Below are 12623 nucleotides of genomic sequence, written 5' to 3'. Positions count from 1 at the left end.
GAGTACTGGATGATCACTTTCTAATCACAGTAGCTGGTAGTGCAGATGGAGCTCAAAGATTAAGTGCAGAAAAGAGTCTACAAACAGACGTTAAGTGGATAAATAGAGTTTGAACAGTATACAGACGAGGAACTGCAACTGTTCCACAACCATCATAATGAGTTGTCTTGTGAGCAGGGCTCCATCAAGTGGGGTCACAGAGTGATGGCACCGAGTTCCTTGAGAGATAGGATTCAGGCAGAATACCATTCTGAACACACAAGAATGGTCAGTATGAAATCTATTGCAGAGCTTGTTTATTGGCCTGGTCTAGACTGTGATCTAGAAACAAGGTAATCAAATGTAATAACTGACAGAACCATAGAGTAAGCTGCCAAAAGCTCTTTTACAGTCATGATCATGGTGGAGTCGACCATTTGAAAGAGTGTGTTTAGACTTCTGTGAAATGGAGATTGATAGTTTCTTGGTGCTCAATGAAAGCCACAGTAAGTGGATCAAAGTAAAGCACATAGGCCAAAAGTCACCACTGATCGAACTATAGATGAGTCAAGGTCCACTTTTGCTTGTTATGGTTTACCGGAGGAGCTTGGTTAAATACCCGGCTTCCATTCATTCTGCTCCATATATCATGGTTGTTTAAGATTTACTATGAAATAGCAACAGTGTAATAAACTTAGTGTACTGGACAGGTTTCTTGTTAAAAACAGTACACTTTATTTACAGAGCTCCTGATGAAGCCACATGCTTGTTCCAAGACTAGGCTAGAAAGCTCCGCCCCTAAGATTACCCACGCTTAGGGCTGATTCGTCTGTACAGTCACATGATCCACGAAACAGTATTCGAGGCAGAGGACAGGAACCCTCATGGAAGCAGGGACACCAGGGATGCTTTGATCCAGTGAACCTTCTGCTAGGCAACCAAGGCATCGATGCCTCGTCAAGACAATGGCACTGTCTCCTTTGCTAACAATCAATAAATGAGAACCCAACCCAGTACGCCAGCACCACACAGCGCCATACTTTTACAAGCCTGTGCTGCATCTGGCACCGATTCAAACCATCCAAACAACTCAGCCCATTTAATTCAAATAAATGTTTCTGTTACTTCACATGAACAAACAAAAAAAACAAAGTGTCCATCCCGAACATCAAAATAATTAACACAAAAATGTCACCTGTGACACACCCCTGCTGTGCTCCAGGTGCTTTCAACTCACATCTGCGGGTGCTGTGTCTTGGTGCCCCACCCTCGCTGACAGTGGTGTTGGGGGCAGCCGGCTGACTCTGATGTCCTGGGGACCCTGATGACCTTGGCAGTGGTCCTCTGGCCGCCGGACCCTTATCAGTCTCCGCCTGGGAGGGTGCGTCCAGCCCCACAGCTGGGCACTCCTCAGTCACTGCAACATCATCAGATGCAGTGGCCACTGGCAGAGGGGTGGAGGAGCTGGTGCCCTCATCCAGAGCGCCCTGAGAGAAGCCCATAGAGATGCCAGGCAGCTCGTCCACCAGCATGCGGTGCGTTTGCACCTCCCTACTCACCACTGATAGACGGGCACCCAGCAGGGAGACTAGGTGCCTCATCCATCTCTCACACTGGCAGTAACCTCCTGGGGTCACTGCCTCTGTGAGGACTCGCAGGCCTGAGTGCATCCCCAGGAACCCCTGAGTCTGCTCCTGAAGCTGCCTGTCCATGAGAGTCGCCACTCTCTCAATGGAGGAGGCTGTGTGCTCAGTGTTAATGGTCAACACAGAAATCAGGCTCCGCATGGGCTCCTCCATGATGGACACCATGGCGCGCAGACCCTCATGGATCTCCACCCGATCTCCTCACGCATCCCACTGGACATCCAGCATCTGTCGCCTGATGGACAACTCCAGAGTCTTGTCAACTGCCTCAGATGCAGCATGGTCCTGATCTCCAGCTGTACTCCTGCTGTCGGCTCCCTGGGATCTCTCTGCCTTTGCCAGCTCCTCAAGTGAGTGTGATGTGCCCTCACTGCTGTGCATTACCCGCGGAGCCGAATAACTAATGCTCACCGACGTGTGAGTATCTGCACTGGTGCCTGGTTCAGAGAGATGGTGTGACGCTGGTGCAGGTGCGATGTCTTCCTCAGAGCTGAATGAGGGGGGTCCTCGGGGTCACCGGTGGCTCCTGCGGATGGTGCATCTGCGGGAGGGAAGCAAAAATCAGTAAATTCAATCATCATGGTCACAATGCATGCTAGACGGGCTGAGGAGACAGTGGAGACCTGCTGCATGGTGCCATCTGTATTGGAGATTCACTGGGCTCTCTGGCTACGACAGTTCAGTTTCTGATGAGAGGAGCCCGATATGTTTCCAGTACCCACCCCACACACACCTGTCACCTGCAGTCTTACCTTCATCCAAGACCCCCACCTCACCGCGACTGGAGGAGCGAGCTGACCGGTGACATTCCAGCTCCAGTGCATTGCTTTCATACTTTGTGAGGATGCACAGATTTGGAACTCCTCCACCCGTTCCGCGGCGCTCAGCAGTGTTATGATTGCTCTTCCCCTGACAGGGAAAAATAGCCTCATTATTGCTCCGTCTCCCTGAAGGCCCTTTCCAGTTCCGTTCCCCCCCACCCCGCCACCCCTGCTCTCCCACCCGGGCATTCAGTGGGCCGTATCACAGTGGCACATTTCGCCCTGCAATGTGCTGAGTCCAATCTTACTGACATCCCAGCTTTGGCAAGGCTTCAGTACCAATTGGTATACACACTCTTAGAGCCCTGAATGTTCTGAGAAACGGGCACCTGACTAAAGTTCTCTGCACAGGTCCTGCCATTTCTGCACTTACCCTTGCTGACCGCAGCAGATCATTGAACCTTATGCAGCACTGAAGCCACGTGCGGCACACCACATCGTGCCCACTGACCTGGGCAGTGACCGCTGTCCGGGCCTTCTTGGCCAGATGGGACGGCCTTCTCTTGTCGTCCCTGGGAATTAGATATATGGCCTGGCACTGACCTCCCCGACCAGCACTCCCAGTCGCTTATCAAGGAAACAGGGGGCAAAGTGCCCACACGACTCGCCCTCCCACCTTCCATGACCACCAGGTGCTGAGGCCATGACTGCACACCAGGGCACTTCTTGGATTGCTTCAGAACAGTTTCCTCAGCCTCCCCCACAACTCCTGCAGCTTTCAGGGAGCTGCCTGTTCTGTTTTTGAACACATAGCCAGGTCCCCATTGGACCCAGCGCCCGACATGTTCCCACCTCCACACATGGAAAACACATACACATCCAGTGGTCGTGTTTCATGCTTGGCGGGCCTTAATTGGCCACCCAGTGTAAGGTCACGTTCACAGCATGAACGCGGCCAGGAGTGGGTTTTACATTCGCTTCCGGCTGCGCTGACTTTGGGCGCACCCCAAGGGTGGAATTCAGACCTTGGTGTACAGGGCAGGTTTCTTGTTAGAAACAGTAAACTTTTTTTAACAGAGCTCCTGATGAAGCTACATGCTTGAACCAAGACCAAGGCTAGAAAACTCCGCCCCTAAGATTACCCACGCTTAGGGCTGGTTCGTCTGTACATGATCCCCCATAACAGTATGAAAGGTTTTACTTACGATCACTACAAGCAGGGTATACACCTCCTGAGCTTTCGATAAAGAGAAGGTTAAGGAGACATTTGAGTCTGATTCAACCAAACTTGTTAAGGTTGAACATAAAAGTTCAGTCAAAAACCTCAGTATGACACAAACAAAAAGGGAATGCAGTGTCAGGCAAAATGAGCATATTTGTGTTCTGAGCCCCCTCACAAGCCATATATCTGGGGTATCGGAAATATTAAAGAAGTTTGTGGAATTAGAAGGTAATTGATTGACAGAAATGAACGTGTAGATCATACGATCTCAGAGAGGGATGAACCAAAACATGAGTAGGATCCACTTGATCACAAGTTCATGCCAGCTAGAGTTTAAACTAGATCATATTCCAGTGTCTGAAGTATCAATTTCTGAAAAGAAAACAGGATCTCTGGTGAGTACTAAACCAAAACAAATAATTCAATACTTCACTCTACACCAAAAGCCTATAACGAGACCAGGGAAGCTTTGTAAACCAGTTACTTGGGGATTTATAGGTATAGTTTTTTTAAAAAGCCAGTTTGTCAAGTGTGCATCTTCACAAAGGTTTGATTGTTTTTCACTGTTGAAGTTGGAGAGATGGTGAAACAGGAAATAGTTTATTAAAAAGTATGTTTTTTCTAAGAGGGAAATGGTGTAAATTTCTGAGCATGCGTGGTGTGCAATGATATCATTAATGTCATGAACTGGCTTTGGTGTCTGTCTTTCTTTGCAAGTGCCTCCCAATATGTGATAACCTCCCTCTCTGTGTCACCAAGAATCAGCTCCAGGGATGTCCTGGAGTCTCCATTAATTAAAGGTTAATCTACTGGACTCCACTGCAAGCAAACTTGAAGAGGCTTCATGGATGTATTTACAAAAAATGTCTTTTTTCTTAACTTTCTTTGTACACTTTTGCTTATTACTTCTAAAAATAGTGAAGATATTGGTGGAAAAAGACTCATGGACTGGAGTGTGGGGGGTGCGGGGGAGGATGGAGAGGCAGGGATGTGGCTGGAGGCAAAAGGTTGTGTGCTGAAACCTGCAGAAGGAAGTCTAACCAAACTTGGCAATCCTACGCTGAAGCTGCGTCTAACCAGCAATTCTAAGGCATAGAACAACAAGGGTTGGCTGAGGGAGACTAATGAATGGACAGATGTTGCTCCTTCTTGCAACTCAGATTATGAGCCAATTCTACAGAGTCTACTTGCTTTTAAATGACAGTGTTGGGAGCACAGCCTTGTGAAACATGCTTAGTGCTGGCTGACTGCACAGATATGATGTGACCAGGGATATAATGATCCCAAAACAGATCTAACTCCACCTCACTAACAAGCCAGAGCTCAGGAAATAGTTGAATTGATGCCACAGGGACCTGTGATGAGCTAGTGACAGATCAGCGAAGATATTAGTGTAACTGGATGAATGACAACAAACACAAAACATGGGGAAACAGAAGTGTTTATCAGGAAGATTGCTTCAGGGTTCAAACGAAAAAAACATGAGATGATTAGAGGACTGTAACTGTGAACCATGTTGATAGATCATTTCCACTGCTTTCACAAAGTGATGAATGCTGTTTGGAATATGAAATGAGGTTTAAGTCCAGTTGCGCATTAGCTACGTTGTCAATAATACATTAATATTAGATGGAATTCTCACATTGTCACTCCCATTGACTTCAAACAGTATCACTTGCCGGAGTGAATGATGGGCAATGTGCAGAGCAAGGACAATATTGTCTTTTGTTTGGTCAGAGAAACATTGGCTCTACAGGGCCGAGAGAGAGACAACCCCATTACACCCCACTCGAGCATGGTTCACAGAGCTTATCCTGAGAAGGTAGAGAATTTCTTTATGGAGGTGGAGTAGGGAGTAGGGAGATATTTCTGACTTCCATGTTTCAAACTGCGCCGCAAGTAGTGGAACAATGAAAACTGAGGGTGCACAAGAGGCCAGAACTGAGGAGTCAGAGATCTCGGAGAGTTGTTGGTCTGGAGGACGTTACAGAAATATCTCTTTAGTCCTTCACAGCACCTCCTCATCCAAGGAACAAAACAGAATCACGACACGAGACTGAGTCAGGATTGAATTAATTATTTTTTAAATTTATTAAACAGTAGCAGGAGCAAGCAATATAACAAAATAAATATTTACAGTAAATGTTAACTTTAGCTGATTCCTCATGCAGTAAAAGAAGGTAAAAAATTTGCAACTGTTGTCCTAAAGTACAACTAAGGTTATTATGCAGCAATGTTTTGTAATTCTCTTTAATTACAGAAGTTATCTTATCTGGTTTACTCTTTATGGAGGTTTCAGACAGTCTCACTGATTTGAAAAGGACGGGCTGTTAAATACCTTCAAAGAAAGTCACGACAACACAGTTAATTTAAATAACTGACTGAACTTCAAGGGAAACAGTCAATTCTAACTAAGAGAGTGGGGAGAATGTGGAATTTGTGAGCGCAGGAAGTGGTTGAGGTGAATAACATAGATACATTTAAGGGGAAGCTAGATAAGTAGATAAGAGAGGAAGGGATGTGCTGATATTGTGGGATGGGAGAAGGTACATGTGGAACATAAATAATGGCATAGACCAGAAGGGCTGAATGGCCCATTCTGTGCTGTAAATATTATCCTACATACGTATAATAATATATATGTATATTTATATAATATATATAATTATAATGCAGGGTGTGAATTTCTTCAGGATTCTGTGAAACTGATGGGAATTTATTTCCACTATGTCTGTAATTAGAAACCCAACCTTCATCAGCCCTGCCAGAAATTCCTTACTCCACTAATGTTGATTGATGCTGATCTTTGCAGTAGTCACATCACATGCAGGCCCAAGGGTCTGGAGTAATGGCAGGGTACCCTGGCAGCATTTTTAAGGTGTGCCATCTCTTTCTATATCTATTGCCAGCTCGTGTGGGTATGGAGTGCAGCATTGAGCTTGGATGCTACCTCCAGGTAGGCCAGCTGTCCTGTTACCTTCAAAAGGGGCAGGGGGTTCCATCTTAAGGACAGCCTCCTGCCAGCCATCTCGTGCACCAGTACCCCATTATGTTAGCCGTTGGACAGGGGATCAGTGCTGCTCTACAGTTGCACCACACTTACCGTACCAGTCACAGGCTATATTTTTAACCCAAAAAACGCTTGGAAAATAGTGGAGTTCTGCTTCTGACTATTTATCTGATTGCTGTTTATGGGATCTTGCTATGCCTGAATTAACTGCAGTGTTTCCCATGTTATAACAGTTACTACAGTTCAAAATATTGGCTATAAAGTACTTTGGGATGTTCTGAGGCTATGAAAGGTGCTTTAGAAATGCAAGTGCTTGCTTTTAGCAATGGCACCACAGGCGCAGCCATTTTTAAGAGGTTGCAATACCTTCCCTCAGTGGTACTTTAACACCTGCTGATACATGAATTCCAGATAGTCATGGTGATAATTCAGCCCTGAGCCTTACATGAGCCAAGCTCCCACCCACTTCAACAACATCAGACCGACCTCTGAGATCCTGCACGTACCGGTTGGGTCAGACCTTCTCAAGTTAGGTAGTTGCCAATCCCAGGAGCCCGCTTAAGGTCAGGGATCAGGTCCACACACGCACACGCAAACACACACAGACACACAGACAAACACACACACACATACACACAAGCACACGCAAGCACAAACACACACACACACATACACACACACAAACAAACACACACATGCATACACACAAGCACACGCAAGCACAAACACACACACACATACACACACACAAACAAACACACATGCATACACACACACAGACAAACACACACAAACATACACACACACACAAACACACACATAGACAAACACACACACATACACATATGCACCCACCAACACACACACATAGACACACAAATACATATGAAGTGCAGGAAGGGTTACATTAAGGGCTGATGGAATCCCCTATGCATTTTGGTTATGGTGTCGGGTCAAATTAGAAAAGAACAGGAGCTCAATCCGATGTCTGAAACCTGATCTCCATCTTTCCTCTCTGTTGGTTGCTCAAGTACTGATGAGTAAACTATTTCAGGGAAAGCAGGTGGAGGCCATTCAGCCCATTATATAGAAATAGGAGGAGGTCATTCAGCCTCTTGAGTTTGTGCCAACTCAATTCAATCAAGGCTGATCTATCCCTCAACTTCATTTACTGTCCTTTGCTCCTTTTCCTTTGATTCCCTTAGTCAACAAAACATCATCAATGTTAAACTTGAAAGCTCCAAATTGCTTCCAGATTTTGGCAGTGTGTGTTCCTGATTCCAGGGCCCTTTGTGTGAACAAGTGTTTCCTGAATTCACACCTGAACAGCTTAGCTGATGAATTTTAAATAGATGTCCCTTTGTTCTGGACTCTCCCACTGAAAGCAATAGTTTCTTCCTGATAAAATCCTTTAAACATTTTAATAACTTTGAATAAATTGCCCTCAACATTCTCTATTCTATGAAATTCAGGCTGTGAATGATTGGGAGTGTGAGCGAGTACTGGTGTCTGGTAGAGGATAAGATTTGAGCAGAAACCGTTGCAGTGCAGAATGAATCCTTTGTTCAAACAGCAGTGGCGGGGGGGGGGGCTGAATCTTTCAGAGATAATGTTCTCCCTCATCATTTTTTGAGGGGAGTCCTCTGCATTACCTGTGCGTATTACCAATTAGCTGAGAAAGTTTTCTCATTGTAATGACCCCATCTAACTGAAGACAACACTAACTACAGCACCAGTATTGGTGTTGACAGCTGAAGCGTTCACTGTTAAAAGATTTATGAGGTTAGGATGTACAGACTGCCCTTATAGCCTCTTGAATGGTGAAGTTTAAGAGATAATAAAATTGAGGTGATTAAAGGATTTGACAGGTCAGATGGGAAGAAAGTCTATTCTCTGATGCCAAAGTCAGGAACAAGGAGGCAAAATCTTCAAAATTAAAGCCTAGTCAAGGCTGATGACAGAATAACTATTTCAAACTAAAGATAGTGGAATTCTGGAACCTTCTCTGCCAAAAAGCAATTGAGACTGGTGGGCGACGGAGGGAGATGTGGGCGTATGTGGGGAGGGGTGGTGGTGGAGGAAGGATGGTGTTGCGGGTGGAGGGGAGTGCATCAATTGAAGATGCCAAAACTGACACAGATACATTTTTGTTAGGCAAGGCTATGGAACCAAGGTGGGTAAATGCAGCTAAGATAGAGATCAGCCATGATCTAATTGAATGCCAGAAATTCAAGGGACTGAATAGCCTATGCCTGAGCACACATTCATTTGTGTGAGACAATGTCTGGGGATATATCTCAGGATTCACAGAAGCACAAGGCACTGGTGAACACCTAAACAAAAACAGAATTACCTGGAAAAACTCAGCAGGTCTGGCAGCATCGGCGGAGAAGAAATCAGTTAACGTTTCGAGCCTTCATGGCCCTTCGGCAGAACTGCCGAAGGGCCATGAAGGCTCGAAACGTTAACTGATTTCTTCTCCGCCGATGCTGCCAGACCTGCTGAGTTTTTCCAGGTAATTCTGTTTTTGTTTTGGATTTCCAGCATCCGCAGTAGCTTTTAGCTTTTTGTTTTTATCACTGGTGAACACCTAATGACTTCAAACAGTGAATCAGTATTGTAGACAGAAAGGCATGCTGCATTAGTAACAATGAACTGCTACAGCTGGAGTTAGTTAACCTTATCCCTCTTCATGGAGGACAGCTTCTAATTGAGACAGATTGTACCTGTCTACACTAGTGAATGAGATTCAGAAATCTATCGGGACAAGCTTCACAGGTGAGTTGTTGGCGAGATCTGGTTTTTACGCTCAGAGCTGTAATGGGAATTATAAATAAAGGGCTGATTTTGTATCCTTCTGCCTGTGAAGATCAGCAGCAAAAGGCAAGGGCAAGGATGTGTGCTCACACATGATGACATATAAACACAGAAACACACATATGAACATATTCAAACATACACATGCAAACACTCAGGTACATGCACACAGAACATGAACATGCACACATGTACACATGTCACGAAAGTATAATAGTTCTCACAATATTATTGTGATTTATTGTAAAAATAGGTTAATGGTGGGGTTTGAATAGTTTCTCTGTGTGTGTGTGGGTGGATTGAATCGAATTGGAGACAGCTGGCCTAGAGGCTTTGACTCTTCAAAGCTAGATTTGAAATGCTAAATGCGTAAACATGGCTGAAGTTTTAGAATGTGAGGTGAGGAAAATTTGCATTTTTGGATAAATCAGGGCAGTTTGAATTTCAAAGAGATGGTAGGATGTTACACCTAGCCAGAGAAGCTAGGCCAAGCAGTGTGTTTATTTTTCCCAAAGGTTACTGATAATACCAGCACCATGAATAGATTTATATTATGAGAAAAATAAAGTTCCAAAGACACACGGGAACAATGGAATTTTCATTAAAGGGGAGAAATATGTATAAAGGAGATGAGATTATGTGTCAAGGAAGGCATTGTAAGATCTAACACAAGAGTGACAAGCCTCTGGTATGTCTGGTACATTAAGCTGCTGTCTACAGAAACCAAAGCTGGACAAAGCCACTTTGTATCCTACTGTTCAGGGTATTGTGTTGACTTGCCTGGATTTGTTTAAATCTATTTCTTTTTACTGTTGCTTTAATGAGGGTATATTTGGAAGTCAGATTAATTAGGGGTTTTAGGAGCTATTATAGTAGTAATTTATAGACCTATGTATGTGCTTGAAATCTTTTCTTTTGTTAATAAATGTTTAATTTAGTTTTCTAAAAAAATCTCTGAAGTCTCGGTGGACTTATTATTACTGGGTTCAGGGCATGCATCTCAAAATAAATACAAATTGCAAAACCATTGTGACCGTGTGATCAAGTTTCCCTCGTCCTGATCCACCTGACACGGATTATCTGCTGCGTTATAACAACACACAATACACCCATGAAACCACAGACACATATACAAAACATAAGGACACACATATACACAAACAAGAGTATGCATGCATGCACACACATCTGACATACATATATGAGCACACAGACACATACACGCGCACACAACACAAGCACATGACCACATGCACAAACATGCACACATAAATACACATACAAGAGCAAAGATGCACACAATGCACATACATAACCAAAAGCACATACATAAACACACACATGACCACAGAGAAGCACAAACACACATACAACCACACAAAAATGATCATGCAGACATACAAACATACATACACAAACACCCACACATGAATACGAACAAGCATACAGTTGTATGCAATAGTTTTTGTGCACTCTCTGTTGGTTCGTGCCATGTCCAGGCTTGGGTTGCAGTGGGTACCTCAATCCCCTCCTTTCACTTGCACCCCTTCCAATCCCAATCTATTTTCGGTGGTGGGAAACCCAGCCCTGTCGCTGTTTCATTGTTGGTCTCACATACCCAGAAGCCACAAACACAGCTGCACGTTACAATTGAAAGCACAGAAAAGCTCACATTTTCAATGAAAGTACTATCTCCTCCAGCCCTACACATCCCCAAAATATCACACTCCTCTCACTCTGGACTCCAGAGTGTCCCTGATTTTAATCGCTCTAATTTCTGGAATCCCATTCCAAGACTCTACATCTGTCTACCTCACTCTTCCTTTAAAATGTTCCTTAAAACTCTTTGACTTCTCTGACCTATCCTAATATCTACTTATGTAGCTCCATATCAAATTGTGTGAAGTACATTAGGACTTTTTACTACATTAAAGGCACTAGATAAATTATTGTTACTGTTGGCTATTGTTATTGTTGTTGGCTCTGGGATTGGTCCTGGGTTTTTTTGTAATCTCAGTGGGTCAGTACAGTCATGATGCTCCAGCCATCCTGGCAAGGGACAGGCCTGATGGACCGGTTTCTGATAGCTGGTCTCACATTTCTTTAGCCACTGGACTTACCCACACTTCAAAAGGGGTCCAATGCACTTACAAAGGAACCCGTTACAGTAACAAATTCATCTATTGAAAAATAATGAAGTGAATATGTAATAGTAACATAATTTATATCAGCTATCCCTGGCTCACCCAGTCCTCTGAGTCAGAAAGATGTGAGTTCATGTCCGACTCCAGGCACTTTGAGCACACAACCCAGACTGACTCTCCAGTGCAGTACTGAGAGAGAGAGAGTGAGAGAGAGAGAGAAGGAGAGAATCAGACATGTAGAGAGATAGGCAAATCCAGAGACAGACACTCAGAGGGATGGAGAGGCAGAGAGGAAGATAGACAGAGGAAGAGATAGACAGACACAGAGATTGACACGCAGAGAGATGGAGTGACAGAGAGAGAGAGAGACAGACAGACAGATAGTTGGGCAAAAATAGACAGGCAGACCCAGAGAGAATAAGAGAATGGGAAGAAAGAAAGAGACTGATAGAAAAAGTGGGACAGAAAAAAGACTGACCCAGTGACAAAGATATTGAGAGAGACAGAAATAGGCAGGGAGCTAGAGATACATAGGGACTGAGAGATAGATATGCTGGGCTGAATTTTACCAGCCTTGAGTGGTGAGAAGGAAGGCAAGGGAGCCAGTAAAATAGTGGAGACCCACATCGGACCAGCTCCCTGATGCAACTCTGACGCCGGGGAAGTTTCCCAGCAGTGGGTCAGAAGCGGACCGGCTCCCCTCTCCAAGGCACAGCTGAGTTGCCTCATTAAAAGCCCAATTAAGGGTCATTTCATGGGGCTGTCAGCATTTTGCCAATGGCAGACAGTCCCTGCTGCATGAGAAGGCCGCAGGCGTCAGGAAGGTGCCTCACTGCAACATACCAAGGGCTTCCATGCTCCACAGAGGGGGCCACCACAGGAAAGGCAGTCCCTGCAGCCATAACAATCCTTACTTGCCCCAGGTGCCTCCATGTTGAGATTCCCCCACGGCCTTTGAGCTGCCACGGCAGCATCCACCTCTCCCGGTGACACTGTCAGGGCTTCAGAGCTGCTGAACCTCATAATGGGCCAATTGGGAGGCTG

This window comes from Cetorhinus maximus, chromosome 8 (genome assembly GCF_964194155.1).
Source record: "Cetorhinus maximus chromosome 8, sCetMax3.hap1.1, whole genome shotgun sequence".
NCBI classification, from domain to species: domain Eukaryota; kingdom Metazoa; phylum Chordata; class Chondrichthyes; order Lamniformes; family Cetorhinidae; genus Cetorhinus; species Cetorhinus maximus.
Note: the sequence above shows the minus strand (reverse complement) of the source record.